Below are 21546 nucleotides of genomic sequence, written 5' to 3'. Positions count from 1 at the left end.
TTCATTCATATCACAGATCTCACCAAATTGGATGTAGGGTTTTATTTTGTGGGAATGCACATATAATCAATTAAATAAATAAATTATCCTTCTTTCCTACACTGGTATGTTGTTCTGACAAGAATAACGAAGAATGTTGTACCTATTTTCAATGTCGGGCGGTACTGTACCCTTCTGACTAAATGCAAAGTACAACAGAGACCTGCATCATGGGTGTCCAAGATTGAGATTGACTGTCCTTTATTCTAGCGATACTCTATATAACAAAATGTGTTGTTCTAGAACAGTCTAGCATAATTTTATCAAATTAATTTACATATTTAATATCCAGTAATTACAAACAGTAGAAAGAAATGAACAAAGAACACTATTGGTTCTAAAAAGGTCTTGAAATCATATTTGTGATGATAAAAGGTTTTTACGTATAACCAGGATAACAATAAAGGTGTTCAAAATATTTAATCGTGGAACTTGGTTTACATTTAGCAAAATAGCAATTTTTATGCAATTGACACAATTTTATGTAAAGTTACGCACATTTTTACAATCATGTGATCAAAGGTTAACCAATGAAGAATAAATTATTGCTGGATACATTATGGAACTGAACCTAAACATTATTAATTTGAAGGCAAGTGACATGTTCCTGCCGCGCGGGATTAGCTGAGCGGTCTAGGCGCTGCAGTCATGGACTGTGCGGCTGGTCCCGGCGGAGGTTCGAGTCCTCCCTCGGGCATGGGTGAATGTGTTTGTCCTTAGGATAATTTAGGTTAAGTAGTGTGTATGCTTAGGGACTGGTGACCTCAGGAGTTAAGTCCCATAAGATTTCACACACATTTGAACATTTAACATGTTTCTTGCATGCTAATGTTCTCCAAAATTATGTTTTCAGACTGTTTTATTGTATAATTAATAGCACTGTTATTATCTTGTGACTCAATGCTTGGTTGTCGACCAATCAAGATCTGAATCTATGTCGCTGTATGGGGTTTTTAACCTCACTCCTATCAAATGCACCACTTCGATCAGTGGTAGGGTAGGTGTACCTGGTGTTGAAATAAACGTAATTCTCTGAAGTGTACAGACACTAAGTCATATTTTTTAGGCGCTACAGTCTGGAGCCGAGCGACCGCTACGGTCGCAGGTTCGAATCCTGCCTCGGGCATGGATGTGTGTGATGTCCTTAGGTTAGTTAGGTTTAATTAGTTCTAAGTTCTAGGAGACTGATGACCTCAGAAGTTAAGTCGCATAGTGCTCAGAGCCGTTTGAACCATATTTTTTACGTACTTAAAAATAATTTAAAGAATACACCAACAAGTATCGTTCCCATCCTACAGCATATTCAAAACATGTTTTATGCGATTTAGTATCTGTTACTCATCTTGAGGTCTAATGTGGAGCCTATACATGTATAGGTCTCAGCAAATGTCCAGCGTAACGAAAGAACTTGGTTGTTTACTTACACACTTTCGTATACGTACAGCTTAGTGCCACATCAATTCCAACGGTGAGTTCATTTCTCTCCTGAATCGAACACACGTGCTCGTTGAAGAAACGTTTCCACAGTTGCACTTGATCACAAAAAAGTAAGATGATGATCAAATTTACAAAATAAAGGGTGCAGTTAAAATCAAAATGCTACACAGAAATTACGACAAAAGCTAATTTAAGTTATACGATTGACGAATTACGGACGTTGAATACCTGTACCGTAAATACTACAAAGATAAAACCTCATATACTATGTTTTCGTACTGTTCTACATTCATCATAGTTCCTGCTCCAACGCAAGTCTATGAGACTTCAATGCACGGTGGGAGCAGCAACTCTTAACCATAGTTCGTCAAAAGCACAACAGGGTATGATCAAATGGTACTTTTCCAGTCAGGAAGAACTCCTAAACAACTTCAAAACTTCATTTCAAATTAAAGTCTTGCATTTTTATCCAATAGTTAGATCCACAAGCATCAACTGATACAACGTTCAAAGAACAATGATTGCAATGCCAATCATAGCTGTTTGTAAGAGATGTTTAGATTGCATGAAGGACGTATGCTCAGGTAAATTCCTCTGCGTAACGTAAGTTCTAAGAGACATGTTCATTTGTTTAACAGACTGTGGTAACATTAGTGCGTTTGTATGAGGAATAAAACTGTAATAATCAACCCTCCATTCGACAAATGATTTAAAGAAACCGTGAAATATATGAATCAAGATAGTCGGACAGTGACTTTATCTTAGATCATTCCATATTCGATTCCAGTTCCTCAATCACTCTATCCCTTCCCTTGGTTGCCATGATGTTTCTTCTCCTTGAAAAGTGGGAGACTGTCAGGAATAGTTACTGGTAGTTATAAATAGCCGTTAATGCAGGATGAAAAATGTTTCCCCTGCGTAGTTTCGAATTACACAATTCCAGAGAACAGGTTGCGATAGAATTTACTGTTTTGATTCTTATCCCACGTATTCCCCTATCCAAAGTGTTCCCATGCTGGTTTTATTCCTGGGGTATATGTGACGTCAGCGTTGCACCTACGGTGGCAGCTTGAAGTAAAAACAGAAAATAACATCTGAATTTGCCCAATGAATTGTGTGCAGGCAATGTTACGCAGTGAAAATGTGGCCATAGTGTGTCATCTTGCTGTGTCACATACTGCAATTCACGAACATCTCTAAAGCAAGTGTTAAGACATTTCCAGAATGATCTGAAAGAGAGAAGAGGGTGGGCGAAGTTTGTCCCGCCACACATCTTGACACCCGAACAGAAGCAACGATGCATGAGTAACTGCCGCGATTTAAATGAGATGTAAAATGCGGACAATTATTTTCTGGAAAAAATCATCACAGGTGATTGTGTTATCAATACGAACCTACCACAAAACGACAAACTGTAGAAACTCAAATGAAGCGCTAACGGTCTGACGACATAACTGACGTTGGAGCGTATATGGCCCACGAGTTGAACAAAATTCCAAAGGAGCACATTGTCTAAAGTTTCACATGATTGTAAGAACTTTCTGTGCATTGTAATCAAGTGGAAGGAGATTATACAGGGTGTTTCAAAAAGGTACGGCCAAACTTTCAGGAAGCATTCCTCACGCACAAATAAAGAAAAGATGTTATGTGGACATGTGTCCGGAAACGCATAATTTCCACGTGAGAGCTCATTTTAGTTTCGTCAGTATGTACATTCCAGCCTATGACTCGCGACTGGGGAAGACCTAGAACGACGAGGACACCTGCAATGGACGAGGCAATTCTTCGTGCAGTTGACGATAACCCTAATATCAGCGTCAGAGAAGTTGCTGCTGTACAAGGTAACGTTGACCACGTCACTGTATGGAGAGTGCTACGGGAGAACCAGTTGTTTCCGTACCACGTACAGCGTGTGCAGGCACTATCAGCAGCTGCTTGGCCTCCACGGGTACACTTCTGCGAATGGTTCATCCAACAATGTGTCAATCCTCATTTCAGTGCAAATGTTCTCTTTACGGATGAGGCTTCATTCCAATGTGATCAAACTGTAAATTTTCACAATCAACATGCGTGGGCTGACGAAAATCCGCACGCAATTGTGCAATCACGTCATCAACACAGATTTTCTGTGAACGTTTGGGTATGCATTGTTGGTGATGTCTTGATTGGGCCCCATGTTCTTCCACCTACGCTCAATGGAGCACGTTATCATGATTTCATACGAGATACTCTACCTGTGCTGCTAGAAAATGTGCCTTTACAAGTACGACACAACATGTGGTTCATGCACGATGGAGCTCCTGCACATTTCAGTCGAAGTGTTCGTACGCTTCTCAACAACAGATTCGGTGACCGATGGATTGGTAGAGGCGGACCAATTCCATGGCCTCCACGCTCTCCTGACCTCAACCCTCTTGACTTTCATTTATGGGGGCATTTGAAAGCTCTTGTCTACGCAACCCCGGTACCAAATGTAGAGACTCTTCGTGCTCGTATTGTGGACGGCTGTGATACAATACGCCATTCTCCAGGGCTGCATCAGCGCATCAGGGATTCCATGCGACGGAGGGTGGATGCATGTATCCTCGCTAACGGAGGACATTTTGAACATTTCCTGTAACAAAGTGTTTGAAGTCACGCTGGTACGTTCTGTTGCTGTGTGTTTCCGTTCCATGATTAATGTGATTTGAAGAGAAGTAATAAAATGAACTCTAACATGGAAAGTAAGCGTTTCCGGACACATGTCCACATAACATATTTTCTTTCTTTGTGTGTGAGGAATGTTTCCTGAAAGTTTGGCCGTACCTTTTTGTAACACCCTGTATAGAACACTAGGAGCATTGAAGGCACCACCTTATCTTTTCTCTTTATTTTTATTAATCCACTATCGAGACTTTTCAGACTGACAGGATACTGCTTACCGGTTCAGAGGATCGCTTTTACTTTGCAGATGTTAATTGGAGGGAGGGGGTAAGAGGGGGTGGGATTTTAGATGACTACTGTGATTAGAATACATTGAAGAAATAACAGAGGGCTGTGGTTATGGGTGCTTCTTTGAGATGAGGAGTTTGGAAAGTAGAGAAACTAGTAACAAACAGTGATGTTAGGAGTAACCTGTCGTAGTAACTCATCAAACGTCGATATGTTTCACATGAACAAATATTTAAAAAATAATTTCTATTGTTGATTAGTAACCGTTACTCTTTATGTTATGTATCCACAGATACAATACACGCAAAACTAAATACTGTAACATAAAAATAGTTGTTGGTTATAAAGAACCCGTTACAAGTAAATGTTGTTTGACCATAACAGTAAGTTTCAAGTCCATTAATCATGTTCGTGTTCCTATTATGCATTGTAGTCTCCTACGATACTCGGTCCCAGTTTCTCTCATTGTGACTATTAAAGCTGTGCTCTCCGCACTTGGTCTTACCTTTAAGTCGTTCACTGACGTATATGAATGTTCACGTGTGATTCATTGCCCCATCAGGTGCTTAAGTGTGCCACGTCTCGTGTGCTCGTGTGTGTGGGGTCAGACGCCGCCCGGGGGCACATCGGCAGGAAGTGTGCCGCCCGTTTAGGAAGCCCGCGCTGGCACACTTGTGGCGCGGCGCGGCGCGGTGTAGGCACCTGCTGGAGCCGCGTAGGCCAGCAGCCTCGTGGGAAACCTGTCAGCTTTCACCGTCTGCCGCTCCAAGCACTCGTGTGCTTCGTCCCCGCCCCAAACTAACGGGAACCGTGTGACAAATCACCGCCAATTCCCGACAATTCTTTCACATAGGTAGTCTGCGCGTCCTTGGAGGCCGTTGTATTGTGTGACCTGGCGTGCTAGAATGTTCGCTTGTTCAGGAGCGTCTTACCTGACATATACATCTCAGTCCTATTTGCAGTAACTAAAGTCTGAATTGAACAAATAGATTCTCACTGTCTTTACTTAAATTAGTGTAGTAGGACAACCCTACAATTAACACAATCTTTTGCTTATCTACAGAAAATGGTCAGTGCTAATCCCTTTAGCCAAAAGTAAACCGACGTTGGTTAAGACGACAGAAAACAAGAACGTTCATGTATTTCATTACATTGTCTGATGGACAACCGTAGCCATACGTAGACATCTTGAATAAAAACCGCTTGGGTGCTCTTGTACATAATCTATTTAACGGCCGGTGTCATAGCTTAGAAGCTACATCATTAACCATTAGATCGAGTGTGACAGTCCATCAAAACTGCGATAAATACAGAAGACAGTCTGTAACTGGGCACTCTCAGCTTGCATTTGCATGCATCGCCGTCTGGTGTACTTATGGCACTTTTGGTGCACTGTGACCGATCTAATGGTAAAATGGAAATACCGTGTGGCTAGGTCCTCCCGTCGGGTAGACTGTTCGTCTGGTACAAGTCTTTCAAGTTGACGCTACGTCGGCGAGTTGCGTGTCGATGGGAATGAAATGATAATGATAAGGACAACACAACGGAGAAAATCTCCGACCCAGCCGGGAATCGAACCCGCGCCGTTATGTATGACATTCCGCCACGCTGACCACTCAGCTACCAGGAGCGGACGATCTGATGCTTAACCCGTTATGTTTTGCCCTCTATCATCCTTTCCGGATTGATGGCACGCTTGAGAAATCGTGTACCCATTCTTTCTGCGTACTTGACGAATCGTTAATTGTGTCATTCGTAAGGAATGTCCGGTCCCTTCCATGACGCAAGTTTAATGTCATGGTTTAAAATTTCTAGCTTAATGATGTGGCTTCTAAACTACTAAACCGGTCGTTAAATAAGTAATTTACAAGCAGCCGAGCGGTTATTCAAAACGGTTCAAATGGCTCTAAGCTCTATGGGACTTAACATGTGAGGTCGGCAGTCCCCTAGACTTAGAACTACTTAAAACTAACCAACCTGATGACTGGGTGTCGTGTCCTGTCCTTATGTTAGTTAGGTTTAAGTAGTTCTAAGTTCTAGGGGACTGATGACCATAGATGTTTATTCCCATAGTGCTCAGAGCCATTTGAACCACTTGAACTAACCAACCTAAGGACATCACACACATCCATGCCCGAGGCAGGATTCGAACCTGCGACCGTAGCAGCAGCGCGTTTACGGACTGAAGCGCCTAGACCCACTTGGCCACAGCGGCCGACGGTTATTATTCAGGATTTTTTTGTATCTGATTACATATCTATCAAATGAGTAGTCCTAACGTCATAGTGCTATTTTACGAGATTAATTTTACCTTAAACGGAATACTTTAGACGAATTGGCAACAACAAGATATTCATCACTCGATTCTACTTCTTCGTTGGTCCTTTGCTGTCAAAATAGCAGTGTTCTTTAATAATATATTTCTCCTGATGTTTTTATTGGATTTTTATAATTTTAGGGGTTCCCCAATTACAGTAGTCAATAAACGTGCTCCTTTCGTCTTGTCGGATATGTGATCCCCTTAGTGCCAGTAATCGTTTACCTTAATTTCAATGAATCCACAAAACTGTGGTTGGTTATGTTTAAAAATGAATAATAATGATTACATTATCAAAGATACATATAGTTGATCCATTTCATAAGAGCGACGGATGGGCAGGCTCCGCAGGTGACGAGGATGGTTATTATTATAACAAGATTCTGGTTATTTTTTCTCTGTACCTAGCATTTTTTACATTTTTATATTTAATATGTGTTTTGGTATACGAGAGTACACTCGCTGTTACAACGGTAGATTCTTTGGTCTGTTCCAGAAGGAGACAGTGTGGAATTATAAGATGTAAAACATTCGTTCGCTTTATTACGATATAGATACGAACATTTACTTAATTTTGTATTTCCGCAGGATTGCTCCGAATATTACAAGTGTCTCTGAGTATTGAAGTATCACTTGATACGGACAAATTGACATGACTGTTAACTTGAAAAATAAATGACACAATGGCCACATAAATATTTGGATAAGACATTTGCTACAGTGGTGGCCTATCCAAGATGATGCTGTCGTCTCGATCGTTGACTGCGAACTGGGCCGAGCGTTCCTCTGCTCAACCGTAAGTAGACTATCGATAGCGGCGTCGTAGCGGATCTATAGGAAGAATGCGTACGCCGGCATCTCTCATTCGTCGCTGCGGCATGCAGCGACTGTACTTTTCTGTGATAACGTTGCGAGGTGCCAACATTGGCATCTCGCTCTTCGGACGACTCAAAATCGGCAAATTATTGTAAGTTCATCCAAGTCAGAACAGTTGTGAATAAAAAAAAGTGAGGTGAAGCTTATGGTGCAAGCCCGTGAATGGCCTCGTGTCTTGACTACATATGAAGTGCAGCCTTTTTCCTCCACTGCACTAAAAGGAGGAGGACGGCCCTAAGTGTGCCTCAGCAGCTTGGATCTTCGAGGGCTCCCCGGAGAAGATTCCTGTTACTCATTTGACAGCAGGCTGAACGGACCTGGGACTGACCTGAAGTGCCTGGAACGAGGAAAAATCCCGCACCTATTCGGGATTGAAGCCAGCACCTTCAGGATCAACCTCCATTGCTCTATCCGCTAGACTCTACCAAGGGCACGAATTAAAAAGAATTTCAGAGCATATCACATGCTCCAGTTTGACAATGTCTTATTTCGTTGAATGCAGTTTTTTTTTCATGATGACTGCTGATAATGGAATTTACGCTAGACGTGTGCGACGTGTGTACAATGAAGTTAAAGATCCAGAAATTTTTGGAAACAATGTTACTGTATCAAATAAGTGTGTCCCAAAAGAAAAGCATGTATTCAGCGCGCCACCGATTTATAATCTTTAGGACGAGAGATGTTCTAGTACGATGCGCTTATCAAATGTTCTCGAGCAGTCAAAGTTCAAGAATTTACAAACCCGTTGAATACCATTCGAGAGTGCCATATGTCAAGCAGCGCAACTGGCTCAGGATTCTGGAATTTGGTCCAGATTTTGCTTGTGTCACGTCATTTTGTTTTCTTTATCTAAGCTTCGTCCAACCACTTGTATCGCTACGTGGAATCTTTTCTCCGAAATTCGAACAACAGTAAAAGTAATGATTCGGCAATCGTTCTGGTAGACTCATGAAGTGGAATAATGATGAAATGATCAGTTATTTGTCGATACATTCATACGTATATCGCAAACACAGTGCACGTTCTTCGATACAGGTATTACCAGCAGAACTTCAAGGCAATTTATACAGGATGTTTTACTGCTGCAGGTACAAACGAAAGGGGCGAGAAGAGCACATTGAAACAGGCAAATAACTCTAATAACGATAGATCTGGAAACTGACAGAAGGCATCCCGGGATGGAGAGCCAGGTACATCCTAGGTTTGCAGACTTCATACATGAGAGGGTACAACTGCCCCATATGTAATATCCGCTGTACCGCGGGGGGTGACATGCGTGCTACATCAGAAGTCCTTCTAGTACTTGTGCCCGGCATTGCGTCCACTTGTAATACACGCTCCCTCATTAGGGTGATCGACACTGTTCTTGGTCCACATGCATGCTGCATGTTGGATTTTCACGAACCGGCCTTGGGCAGGCGCCGATGGGACCTCGTGAACACTGTGCTGTCTGCTCTTAAGATTACGCTTAGTGGTACAGTCGTGCTGCCTCCCGCGCGTTGTCATTACCATCCCTGTACATGAAGTGTACTGTATATCAGACACTTCTTCACTTGAAAGGGTGTGTAGAGCCACGGCAACCACTTCAAATGCTACATGTGCACTCTGCGTTTGCTGTTCACTGTATGGACTGGCATATGGATTATTTGGGTTACGTTTATACTGCACATGGCTGCTGCACATCTCTGTCGGTTAGTTGAGCACTTTACTTTGATTGGTCTGAAGCTTACAATGAGGAACCAATGACAGCTCAAGTTTCAGGTCGTTTCCATGGATATTAGAGCAGCGAGGCTGCAGAATAAACTTGGTATACCTTTAGACAGTGATAGTGTTGTAACACTGGTATGATTGCAATTTCCTTTTATCATTGCAATAAACACTTGTATCTCTACGTGGAATCGTTTCTCCAAAATTCGAACAACACTAATAGTAATGATTCGGCAATCATTCTGGTACACTCATGACGAGGAATAATGACGAAATTATCAGTTATTTGTCGATACATTCGTACGTATATCGCAAGCACACAACACGTTTTTTGCATAACAAAAAAAATGTGAAGCACGCGGAAGACATAGCCGTACATCAATGTAACTCTACCGGCGGGTGGATAAATTATCAGAGTTGCAGTTCTCTATGTTAAGTAGAACGGCCACAAGGGTACATTAGTGTTGTCCGTGTTTAGTGTTCTTGCTGGGACTGATGGGGTGTATAAACGACGTAATCGGCTCAGTTGTCGAGTGACCACTGTGAAGGACTCGGGGATGCCGCTTACTTGTGCTAGAAAGCGTTTAACTCCAGAAAGTTTGAAAGTGGACTCATTGTGGGTCTCCATTTGGTCGGATGGATGAATCGTGCAATATCTAGATATTTGGGGCATTCTGATGAGACAGCGGCCCTTTGTTGGGCTGCATAGCACAGTGAGAGCAGGGATACCCACCGTCATTGCTCAGACTGAGCAAGTCTAACAACCACAAGGGATGATCGCTGTATTGTGCACCAGGTAGAGCGTAAACCATTCACATATGCGCGTGGTACCCGATAACAAGTGAATAACTCCCTGTAACATTTTTAATCATCCTGAATTATTAGTCGGAGGCTACCGGCAGTGTGGCTAGTGAACTACGGTCCCATGCATGGGTTAGGCACCACAGCACAAACGGCTGCGCGTGGAATGCTGGGTTGGGGTGGGTTGTTTGGGGAAGGACACCAGACAGCGAGGTCATCGGTCTCATCGGATTAGGGAAGGATGGGGAAGGAAGTTGGCCGTATCCTTTCAGAGGAACCATCCCGGCATTTGCCTGGAGTGATTTAGGGAAATCACGGAAAACCTAAATCAGGATGGCCGGACGCGGGACTGAACCGTCGTCCTCCCGAATGCGGTGGAATGCTGTCGTGACCGGAAAGCATCGACTACTGATGAATGGCGTCGCACTGTGTTCAGCGATGAATCGCTGTTCTTCACACTCTTATTGGCTAGCGTGGCGGAGATCTGCGGAGAGGTCACATTCCTCAAATTAGTGACATATCAGTGTTACTCCTGGTTTCACAAAGTCGTCAACTGTGGGATGTGCCTTTAGGGCACTGCTGGCCGTGACCGAGAGATCCCTGACGACACAACAGTAGTCAGACGCATCCCACGTACTAACGTGTTCCATGTTGTAATGTCATGATGCCATTTCTTAACAGGACAATGATTTTCCACACATGACACGTGTCTCTTTGAACCGTCCGCCTGATGTTGATGTACTTCCGTGGTCAGCAAGGTCCGGCCCCGGTAGAACTTGTGTGGGACCAACGTCAGTTCCTTCGTAATACCAAAGTCTAGTATAACAAGGACCAGTCACATAGGGGTTCATACTGCCTCTGGAGGAGCCACAACTGCTTCATGAGACTCTTCTAAACCTAACCAGTGCACACATCCAGGACAGAGGGGTGCCACGTCATGCTGATAAATGGTCCCATAAAGCCCAAATGTAATCATTAAAATAACGACACACATCCTCTCAACCGATGAAATTTCGTTTCCTCCTACTTTTCTGGGAGCTTTACTTTCTATTCAGGCACTGTATAGTAGGCAAACACCCTGTTTATCATTGATCTTTCGCCAGTAAACATGATTCCTTGTAGCGTCGAGTGGAATAGTCGGTTGTGCGTACGACAGCTGATATTCTCATAAAACAGACTTCGAACTTCACCTTTTTGGTAATGCTTGAGAAGGACATTGTATCAGGGCACCTTATACCACAGCCTAACATAACAGTCGCGACGTTCCGTCTAGTTTTTGGTGCCCACTGCGATTAAGAGCGTGCCAAGGGGCCAGCAAGTCACACCTCTGAATACGACATCCGATGAGTGCTAATACTGTCGTTCATATTGATTTGTAAAATCGCTTTTACAACAGGCAGGATATGCAGTGCCTTAAAATTTGACAATAACTAAAAAATTGTTTATTTTGCTATGGACTCTAGAAGGTATGAAACAGTACATTACAGGACAGTTTTTTTACGATTCTCTTCTAATGTACAGATCTTTACTGAAGAATGTTGTTTTCCTTTAATAACAAACATTGCCGGTAAGCACCGGTTAATACCTTTTTTCAGAGAGGGGCCGCGCGGAGTGGCCGCGTCATTTGAGGCATCATGTCACGGACTGCGAGGAACGGCCCCCCACTCCTCCCCCCCCCCCCCCCTCCCCGCTCCCACTCGCCGGAGGTTCGAGTCTTCCCTCGGTTATGGGTGTGTGTGTTGTTCTTAGCATAGGTTAGTTTAAGTTAGTTTAAATAGTGTGTAAGTCTAGGGACCGATGACCTAAGCAGTTTGGTCCCATAGGAAATCACACACGTTTGAACACCAGAAAGACGTCGTCTATATATCCAACAACGCGAAGATTTGTTCGCTTTACTTTCATCCAAATCAGTGAATAAGGGACGTAAATCTGTATGGAATGGAATACCTACTTTATTTAATGCATCAAATAACCCACCACACGTGTAGTTGACCACATACATGTCATAATAAAACATCAAAAGCAATAAAACTGTTCCCCACCAGGTAGCCGGCCGGAGTGACCGAGCGGTTCTAGGCGCTACAGTCTGGAACCGCGCGACCGCTACGGTCGCAGGTTCGAATCCTGCCTCGGGCATGGATGTGTGTGATGTCCTTACGTTCGTTAGGTTTAAGTAGTTCTAAGTTCTAGGGGACTGATGACCTCCGATGTTAAGTCCCACAGTGCTCAGAGCCATTTTTTCGATAAACTGCAGGGGCGGGTTCCTGATTGAAAATCGAGGAAAAAGGCACATGTGTGCTGAAAAGCATCGCTACAACGGTAGATGGCTCTGACTAAAGAGCGCTCCTCGGACCACGTGCCATGTATTTCTCGCGTGTTGCATGTTGTGTGTTTGACGCAGAGTACTGGAAGCAGCAGAAAGGCCCAGTATTCAAGTCGGGATCAAGACGAGATGGAGTTTGTGTACGGCCAAGCAGATGGAAAAGCTCGAGAGGCAGCACAGATATACCAAAACAGGTACCCTCACAGACACCAACCACATCACGCCACAGTTCAAGCCCTTTTTGGATGATTATGTTATCAAGGGTCCTTTCAGACAGACGAACGTGCAGGGAGGCGGCGGGCTGTGCATACATCAGATCCGGAGGACCGGGATCTATTGGATATTGAGAGGAACAGTAGTACAAGCTCCATGCAAGTGGCCCGCCAACATTGTGTAAACCAAAGTATAATTACGTATATTCTGTATGACAACAAGTGCTATCCCTATCACCTGCAGCGAGTGCAAGGATTGTCAGCAGCGGATTTCCGTCTACAGGAAGGATTTCGTCGATGATTCTCGCACCAGACCATCACAAATATGACATTTCGACAGCAAACTTTATGAGAAATGGCGTCATAATACTGCGTAATCGTGATCTGTGGGCTACAGACACGGCACGTGCTCAGACGAACTGTCATTCGTCAGCGCTGTCTGCCGTGGCAAGATGCGTTACCGGACATTTATTCATACGACCTTTCTTTCCTCCAATTCGAGCCATATTCCGTCCCTGCAGTTCGGCGGTTTTATTAATGTACACCCTGAGTAAAAGTTATTTCGATAATTAAGTATAAAAGTATACAGAATGAGATTTTCAGTCTGCAACTAAGTGTGGCAGATTAAAACTGTGTGTCAGACCGAGGTTCGAATTCGGGACCTTTGCCTTTCGCTGGCAACTGCTCTGCCAACTGAGCTACCCAAACACGACTCACGCCCCGTCCTCACAGCCAAACTTCTGCGAGTACCTCGTCTCCTACCTTCCAAACTTTACAGAAGCTCTCCTGCGAACGTTGCAGAACTAGCACCCCTGAAAGAAAGGATATTGCCTAGACATGGCTTAGCCACAGCCTGGGGGAAGTTTCCAGAATGGGTTTTTCACTCTGCAGCGGAGTGTGCGCTGAAATGAAACTTCCTGGTGGATTAAAACGTGTGTCGGACCGAGACTCGAACTCGGGACCTTTGCCTTTCGCGGGCAAGTGCTCCACTAACTGAGCTACCTAAGCACGACTCACGCCCCGTCCTCATAGCTTATGGTCCCGAGTTCGAGTCTCGGTCCGGCACACAGTTTTAATCTGCCAGGAAGTTTCATATCAGATCACACTCCGATGCATAGTGAAAATCTCATTCTGGAAACATCCCCCAGGCTGCGGCTAAGCCATGTCTCTTCAATATCCTTTCTTTCAAGAGTGCTAGTTATGCAGCTAGTTCTGAAGCGATTGCCGTGAAATGTTTCCTTCAGTTTAGTAATCGAGTTGAACTTACGAGGGCTTAAGTCAGGGGAGTGCAGTAGGTGGTATAGCACTTAGCAGCCCCATCAGGCAAACAAATCAGTTTCGTAGGAGAGCTTCTGTAAAGTTTTGAAGGTAGGAGACGAGGTACTGGCAGAAGTAAAGCTGTGAAGATGGGGCGCGAGTGGTGCTTGGGTAGCTCAGTTGGTAGAGCACTTGCCCGCAAAAGGCAAAGGTCCCGAGTCTCGGTCCGGCACACAGTTTTAATCTGCCTGGAAGTTTCAAGGATAAAAGTAATTTTAAAAAATATCCGTATGATATATGTAACAGTTTTCTGATTGCTAGCGTCGCTGCAGCTGTCATACGATAATAACTTTCACACCAGAGAATGTCGCAGCTGTGTGTATTAGACAGTGGTTTATATTACAAGCGTGCGAAAGATGAGCAAAATCGGCGCACACTTCCCGCACCGGATTAGGAGACAAACGCCGCCGCATTTTGGGTGCGGACAGGCAGCGTCTTCCCTGGGGAGTGGAGAAACCAGAAAGGCGCACGCACCTGCTGCGCGCCTGGATGGGTGCGGTGGCTGAGGCCTGCTCGGCCAGCCCCAAAACGGCGACCCCGCGTTCCTGTCGTGTCCGCGTCCGCTGCTAGGTAACGGGACGAGCCGATGTGGAGCGCTCGCATTCCGCCACGGAGACGCAGGCAGCTATGCGCCGTCAAAACACGCGCCTTGGCGCCTCGCTGGCAAACACGATAACGAGTTCGCGGCTAGCCGCTGCCACAGGCGCTCACTGCCGGAGGAGTGGAGCAAACAGTACGAAGCAACGAGTCTGTCGCCGCTGCCGTAAATATCCAGCTCTAGTGTGACCTGGTAGCCAGTTCATTAGTTTGTAAAGTGTCAGGCAAATCCAACACCTTCCATGAAAACCCTGACATGATAGCAAATCTGGCAATATGTCACATAGCTCCGAATAAATCCTGACATTAAATTAACCAAAGTAATACAATCAATGAGTGAGCAAATGGAATACCACAGACTAACACAAGTACGTCTAAATGCATGTCATACCTTCCCATCGTGAAACAGACGCTGTTCCCAGGGGAGAAACGAGAACAGAAGCCGATAGCAGGGCCATGTAGGCTAGAAAGCGCTACGATAAGAGGAGGGCAATGGAACACCCGCATCGCCGGCTGACCGCCAAGAGGTCCATCCCCCAGCCCATGTTAAAATATAGAGCCCTCCAGAAGAACAGTATACATCTTACGATAACACTAAAAGCTCCACACCAGCTGCAAGTTTTTGCGTCTCTGTTACATAGCAAACATTAAAAACATTGCCCCACCACGAAAAGTATAACGTTTCTCATTGGATAGACAGAATTTTTGTAGGTGGAGCTTAAAGTTAACATTGAGATGCTGATTGGTCAGTTGAAAACACAGCCAGATACTTTTTTCTTAAACCAACTTCAGTAAACAATAGTAAGGATAAGTTCGAGAGAGTTGCTACCGAGGTGGCGAGGTGTGTGGAGCTGCACCGCCAGCCGCCCCTGACGCTGCCTAACCACCGATAAGGTAATGAATGCACGCGATGCCGCATAAGAGCGCATAAGGCTTCACTCAGAACTGCAGAAGTCTCATCTTTTACATCCCCGTTTTACGTAATACTAGAGTCGATCGTCAATTAAACTTCATGGTATTCACATTTGCTACTTGAAGTAAAAATCTGAAACGCAATGATATTTCTATTATATAATTATTGAGAAGCCACATCAGCCACTGTAATTTATGAGCAAGTTAAATAAGTAATTAAAGATAATTGAGGGTCACTGTAGACCATTTTTGATAGTTTTCTCTTTTATGAAACTTAATTTAAACCTAGATTATAGATGTGATATGGCATAGGTCATCCTTCGATCCATTATAGAACTTGGAAACTCATTCAGGAATATTCGTTCACATTTTTGTTGAATGCAGTTGGTTTTTTTCATCCTGTATTAAAATATTTCCTTTTATCAATAGTGCAATTTATAAACAATGTTTTGTGAGTAGAATAAAAAATTCTAATGGTAATTGATTTTTTGACGTTATTTTACCAGCTAACTAAAAATGGGAAAGTGTAGAACCCCTTCCCCTAAATTTAGCTAGTATTAAGATTCTTTTACAGGGAGTGCAGTGGAGCTGACGCTGAAATCATTAAGTATTTGGTTATATCATCGCTACTCTCACTGAACTCTTCTGAACTCTACATGTCATGTGTGGTCGGGCGTCTCCTTACCAGGAACAGGTCCCAGGTTCAAACTAGTCAATTCCCTAAAAAAACACGCTCAGAGCATCGTTGCGCAAAAGTAGTAGGAAGACACTACTTAGAACAAACACACACCACGCAGAATGTTAGAAGTTCAGTCTTTGATCCTATTCCAGTCCAGTCATTTTCTTGTCCTTCTTGCTACTTTGAATCTCTACTTCAGGTACGGATCCAGAGTTCGATTCTGGGGTAGATAGAGGGGATCGAGTTTGATATTGCGTCTCTTCCCTCCCTCCCCTCCAAAGGAAAGGGCGGAGGAAAGACTGAAACAACATCCTCGACGAAAATCCTCTATTACTTGTGGTAAAACAGATTTCTTTACAACCCTCTAGACTGCTTTCTATTTTTAAAAAAAATATATATGTATAATCCAATCTAGATGGACAGAAAATTACGAGGAAAAAACGGGTAATGAGGTCAAAGCGGAGTAGGAAACGTCAAAGCAAGCTTTTTTAAATGGCTTCTGTCTGTTTTGATCGGGTCGACACGAATTCCTCTCCCATGCCAACCTGTCAATCTCAGAGTTGAACTTGCACCAGTTTCCTCAATTATTTGTTATGTATATTCCAATCTGCGTATTCCCTATAATTTTTGCCCTCTACAATTCCCTCTAGTATCGTGGGACTTATTCTCTTATGCTTTAACACACGCCCAGTCATCCTATCCCCCACTCTTGTCGTTGTTTTGCCGTATGTTCCTTACTTCGCCGATTCTGTGGTTCAAATGGCTCTAAGCACATGGGACAACATCTGAAGTCATCAGTCCCCTAGAACTTAGAACTACTTAAAGCCAACCAACCTAAGAACATCACACACATCCATGCCTGAGGCAGGATTCGAACCTGCGACCGTAGCGGTCGCGCGGTTCCGGACTAAAGCGCCTAGAACCACTCGGCCACCGTGTCCGGCCCGATTTTGTAGAATAATTCATTTCTTATTAATTTACCTAATTTTCAACATTGCTCTATAGCATTACATCTCAAACGCTTAGATTCTTTTGGGTCTTTCGATTTTTCCCTGATTCACTTCCATACCATGTTGTGCAGGATGAGACTTTCAGATACTTCCCTAATGTCTCACAATACGGCAAGATCACATGCTGCACCTGTCAAAGTTCTCCTCAGACTGGCCAACTGACTGTCTGACTTAACAACACCGGATTGTTATCTGTCTAGGCAACAGAAGGCATACCTGAGTAGCAAACAGTTTTGACATTGCAATGAGAATAATGCGTGAAAGTAATGGTGCACTGACCAATCTCAGGAGTTTACGAAGATGAGTTATGTTCTCGCAAAAATGCGGGTGGAACAGAGAGGACATTTTCGATTAACCAATGATTCAGACTAGACAGAAACCTTTATTTCAGGAAGGGTAGTCCTGTAAGGTATACAGCAGAACTTCTGTAAAGTTTGGAAAGTAGGAGAAGACGCATTGGTGGAAGTAAGTCTGTGATGGTGCGTCGTCAGTCGTGCTTGCGAATTTCAGTTGATAGAGCAGTTGCTTGCGAAAGTCAGACGTATGAGTAACGAGTGCTGTCAGCTTTTTCATCCTCTGCGCTGTGTGATGAGGCGTGGACGTCCAGTGGCTCGCCACCCACTCATGGCTTCCCTGTCCTTCGACCACTTTCTGTAGTTTGCCACGACAGAAGCACGTAGTTCACCAGTTTCCCCGTTTCCGAGATTCTCGTTTCCAGATGATGGGCCATAACAATCTGCCCTTAGTCAAAGTTATTTATGTCAGTGGGCTTTCCCATTTCTTGCCCGTATCACCGCAAGAATGATTACCAATTCGTTTCTACTGCTCTTCTATATCTTCCTTGCTCCGTCATGTCCCCACAGTGCCACCACGCGGCATCAGTATCGCTGTGAGCTGTGATCACGATGTTTTGGCTCATCAGTATATGTTCACCATCTGATCAAAATATCTGTACAGCGGACATGAATATGGAATAACGAGCTGTTCCATGTCTGTGGAGGAATGGCAGCCCATTCTTTCTCAGTAGCCGAAACCAGAAAAAGTAGCCATGTTGGACGCTGGGGTCTGGAGCGAAATCGACTTTCTGACTCATCCCAAAGTTCAAAGGAGACCGTTCACTCGTTTGAATAATTTATTTACCCTAGCTGCATACACGATAGTGGAACGAAATAGAATAAATCACTCCAAAATTGTTCCATTGCTCTCTAGTCGGGAATCTGAGCAGGCAAATTCATTTCCGGAATGTTATTGTCCAAGAACCACTGCCTCGCAGATGCTGATTTATGATAGCGTGCATTGTCATGCTAATACAAACAGTCATTGTCTCCCAATTGTGCATGCAGTTTAAATGGTTCAAATGGCTCTGAGCACTATGGGAACTTAGAACTACTTAAAACTAGCTAAGCTAAGGACATCACACACATCCATGCCCGATGCAGGATACGAACCTGCGACCTCAGCAGTCGCGCGGTTCCAGACTGGAGAACCGCTCGGCCACACCGGCCGGCCTCCATGCAGTACACATTGCTGCAAAATGTTGTTCAGACCTCTCCACATTTAGTGTGTACGTTAGTTCAATAAGGCTACCATGTCATAATTGCGAAAGACACACCGATCCTGTAACACAAACTCCTTCATATAGTTCTCCAGTTCCACGATGCTACTCCAGGTGGGTGCAAAGATAAATGTACGCAACAGAAAGTAATAAATGCTAAAATGAAGATTTGGCCCTGTCTGAAACCCCCTGAAGCAGATCTTAGGATCTCTTAATGGACTTTAACATATAAATTACAACCCAAGCATAAGTGAATGATTAAGGCAACTAATACTACTAAATGACAAACGTTGTTCATACTTATATATTTATTGTGGATTTAAAAAAAAACTTTATATTACAAAGTTCACATTTCCTAAGTAAAATTACTAATCAATTGCCCAACTCCGCCCCTTATTATGACTGCGCGATCAATAACGCGAAATGACTGACGTCATCTACGTACCAAACACTAGAAGGCACTACTTTCAAAGCTGATCTACGGTGGTGTGGAACCTCATTAGAATAAACTAACGTGATAAAAACTGCTTAGGTTTTATTGCTCTAATAGCATAAGCAGTTTGCGATATCACCGTATGTACTGCGTCCGGTGCGTCGAAGTGATCGTTCTCGTACTCGTCTGCCATGATGGAAGAACTCCAGCCACAAATAAACTATTTCAGGCATCAGGACGGCAGAAGGTGGTCCTCTGACTAATATACTGTAATACTGTCTTCTCCTCTCTGTGTTCTACAGACGAGAAACGCGAACTCCCAGCTACAAGTACGGAGTTCAGATAACGTCTCAACGTAAGTATAGGCAGAGGAAGTGCTCTCAATTACTGAATGCTGCGTACTCAACGACGACTTCCAACACGGAGGTGAAGTCTAGAATCGTATAGGTTCGCAACAGTACAGTGCCTAACTGTTCTAACTATAAACTCTCCTGAGAGCAAAGACACCCAAGTCCAACAGTCCCAACAAAGCTGATATAGAGTGACCGTCACACACGGGCGCTCACAGCGGAAGACCTCGTCTCTCCACCGCTGGCTTCCCAGCAAGGCTCAGCTCCCCACTATCGTAATTCCGAAAAAGAATCATATTACCGTAACCACGGAATATTATCCCTCTCTACAGATTCTTCCGAACGCCGACCAACCATATTTTAGTCTTTTGTCGTTCAGTGCGGAAAGTTTGCGAGGAAAAACCTGTACTCGTATAATGGTACGCTTGTGTGTAAAAATCCTTGGAAATAACCCAGCCTGACTGGTTTCCGAGGTGCCCCTTCTTCGTTCCTCTCACCTGCGTTCAAGATTTGCAGCGTTCGGAAGTATTATCAGGTTACCCTTCCGGCCCTACTACAATAGCGGCCGGCCGCCCCTGTATTGTGCTCCAGAGTTCAAGTGCCACGACGTCCGTCTACCTACTTCCTGTGTTTAAGTAGGACCAACACACCTGTGCGGGCCTTCCACCCAGAACTCGAGTTCTGCCTGCCGTTTCATTTCCACTGTCGTTCCAGCCTCTACTAGTATAGTCAATCATTCATTACGCCATTCTGATAATAAAGACACTCCGTCACCTTTCATGCAATAAGCATTAGCAATTATTGACAAGGCATACGTGACAGTGTCAGTCTCCTTTAAATATTCGTATATACGATGAACCACCTATCACATGATATCTAATTGTGTTTGTAGATCATGGCAAAGTATGTGGATGGGTGCTTGTAAGGTGGGAAATTATAGCCACATTACACAGTCATTCGCTAAACCAAAACCCTTCCCACCTGGTAAAGAGTAATTAATCATTCCAGGTCACTCATTTACAGTCACCTGTTGTCTATTGGTATCTCTCTTTACCCCACATCAGGCGTCGCTTAGAATTGACTACAACAATGTGTGGTTTAGGAGGAGCTACTGGTGGATTGTACCCCAGTCTTTTTTAAATACCTTCGCAAGCCACTGCGTCAGCTGGACAGCTGGTAGCACTTTGAAGCCCACGACTGACTCCTTCTGCTGATTTCATGCGATTTCTCACAATCGCCCTCCGCAATACTCGACGGACCTCGTCCTTCGGTAGATGAGATCTGCCTGGTCTTGGTTTGGGTGTGGTTGTTCCTTCACACTCACATCACCAACAGTCGACTTGAGCAGCTTTCAAAGGGTTGGGATGTCGCTGGGCAGCTGCACAGGGGAAATCCAATGACTAGCCTACGTTGGAAGTCACTGAGCTCTACTGACTGACCCATTTTTCTCCTGTATTGACAACACACTACTCCTCGCCCCCTTTGCTTTGGTGTGTCCATCCATCATGACATCTGGTGGTCAACTCCGCATTACAAAGTGGTGTCCGAATAATTTTGTTCAGATAACATATACATGCAACGAAATACAGTTTGCGGATAATCACTTGCTATAAGGCCTGTATACGATTTTTCATCGCTTTGATAGCAACCTAAGAAAGGAGGATTTCCAGTAAGGTTTATATTCATAACTTTTCTGTGTTGGAGATCATAAATTAGCTCTTTTTTCCCAAAATTAATAGTACGTTAACGACATTTTCCTCTCAGGAGGCCGGCCAGGGTGACCGAGCGTTTCTAGGCGCTACAGTCTGGAACCGCGCGACCGCTACGGTCGCAGGTTCGAATACTGCCTCGGGCATGGATGTGTGTGATGTCCTTAGGTTAGTTAGGTTTAAGTAGTTCTAAGTCCCATAGTGCTCAGAGCCATTTGAACCATTTGAACCTCTCAGGAGACAATTCCTTAGAGTAGCACTGTCCGTACGGACGACAAGGTTTGCGTGCTCCAGGGAAGCAGAGGGCCACGCCGGCGGTAGGTAGATACCGGTAGGGCCTC

General features: G+C 44.2%; 1 pseudogene; it reads right to left on the bottom strand.

Annotated features, from left to right (window-relative positions):
• The window catches only part of LOC126419659 (uncharacterized), a 175179-nt pseudogene that overhangs the window by 91261 nt on the left and 62372 nt on the right, over positions 1-21546 (bottom strand).

This window comes from Schistocerca serialis, chromosome 9, assembly GCF_023864345.2.
Source record: "Schistocerca serialis cubense isolate TAMUIC-IGC-003099 chromosome 9, iqSchSeri2.2, whole genome shotgun sequence".
Lineage (NCBI taxonomy): Eukaryota > Metazoa > Arthropoda > Insecta > Orthoptera > Acrididae > Schistocerca > Schistocerca serialis.
The sequence above is the reverse complement of the archived record's forward strand: the minus strand, read 5'-3'. Positions and strand labels throughout refer to the sequence as shown.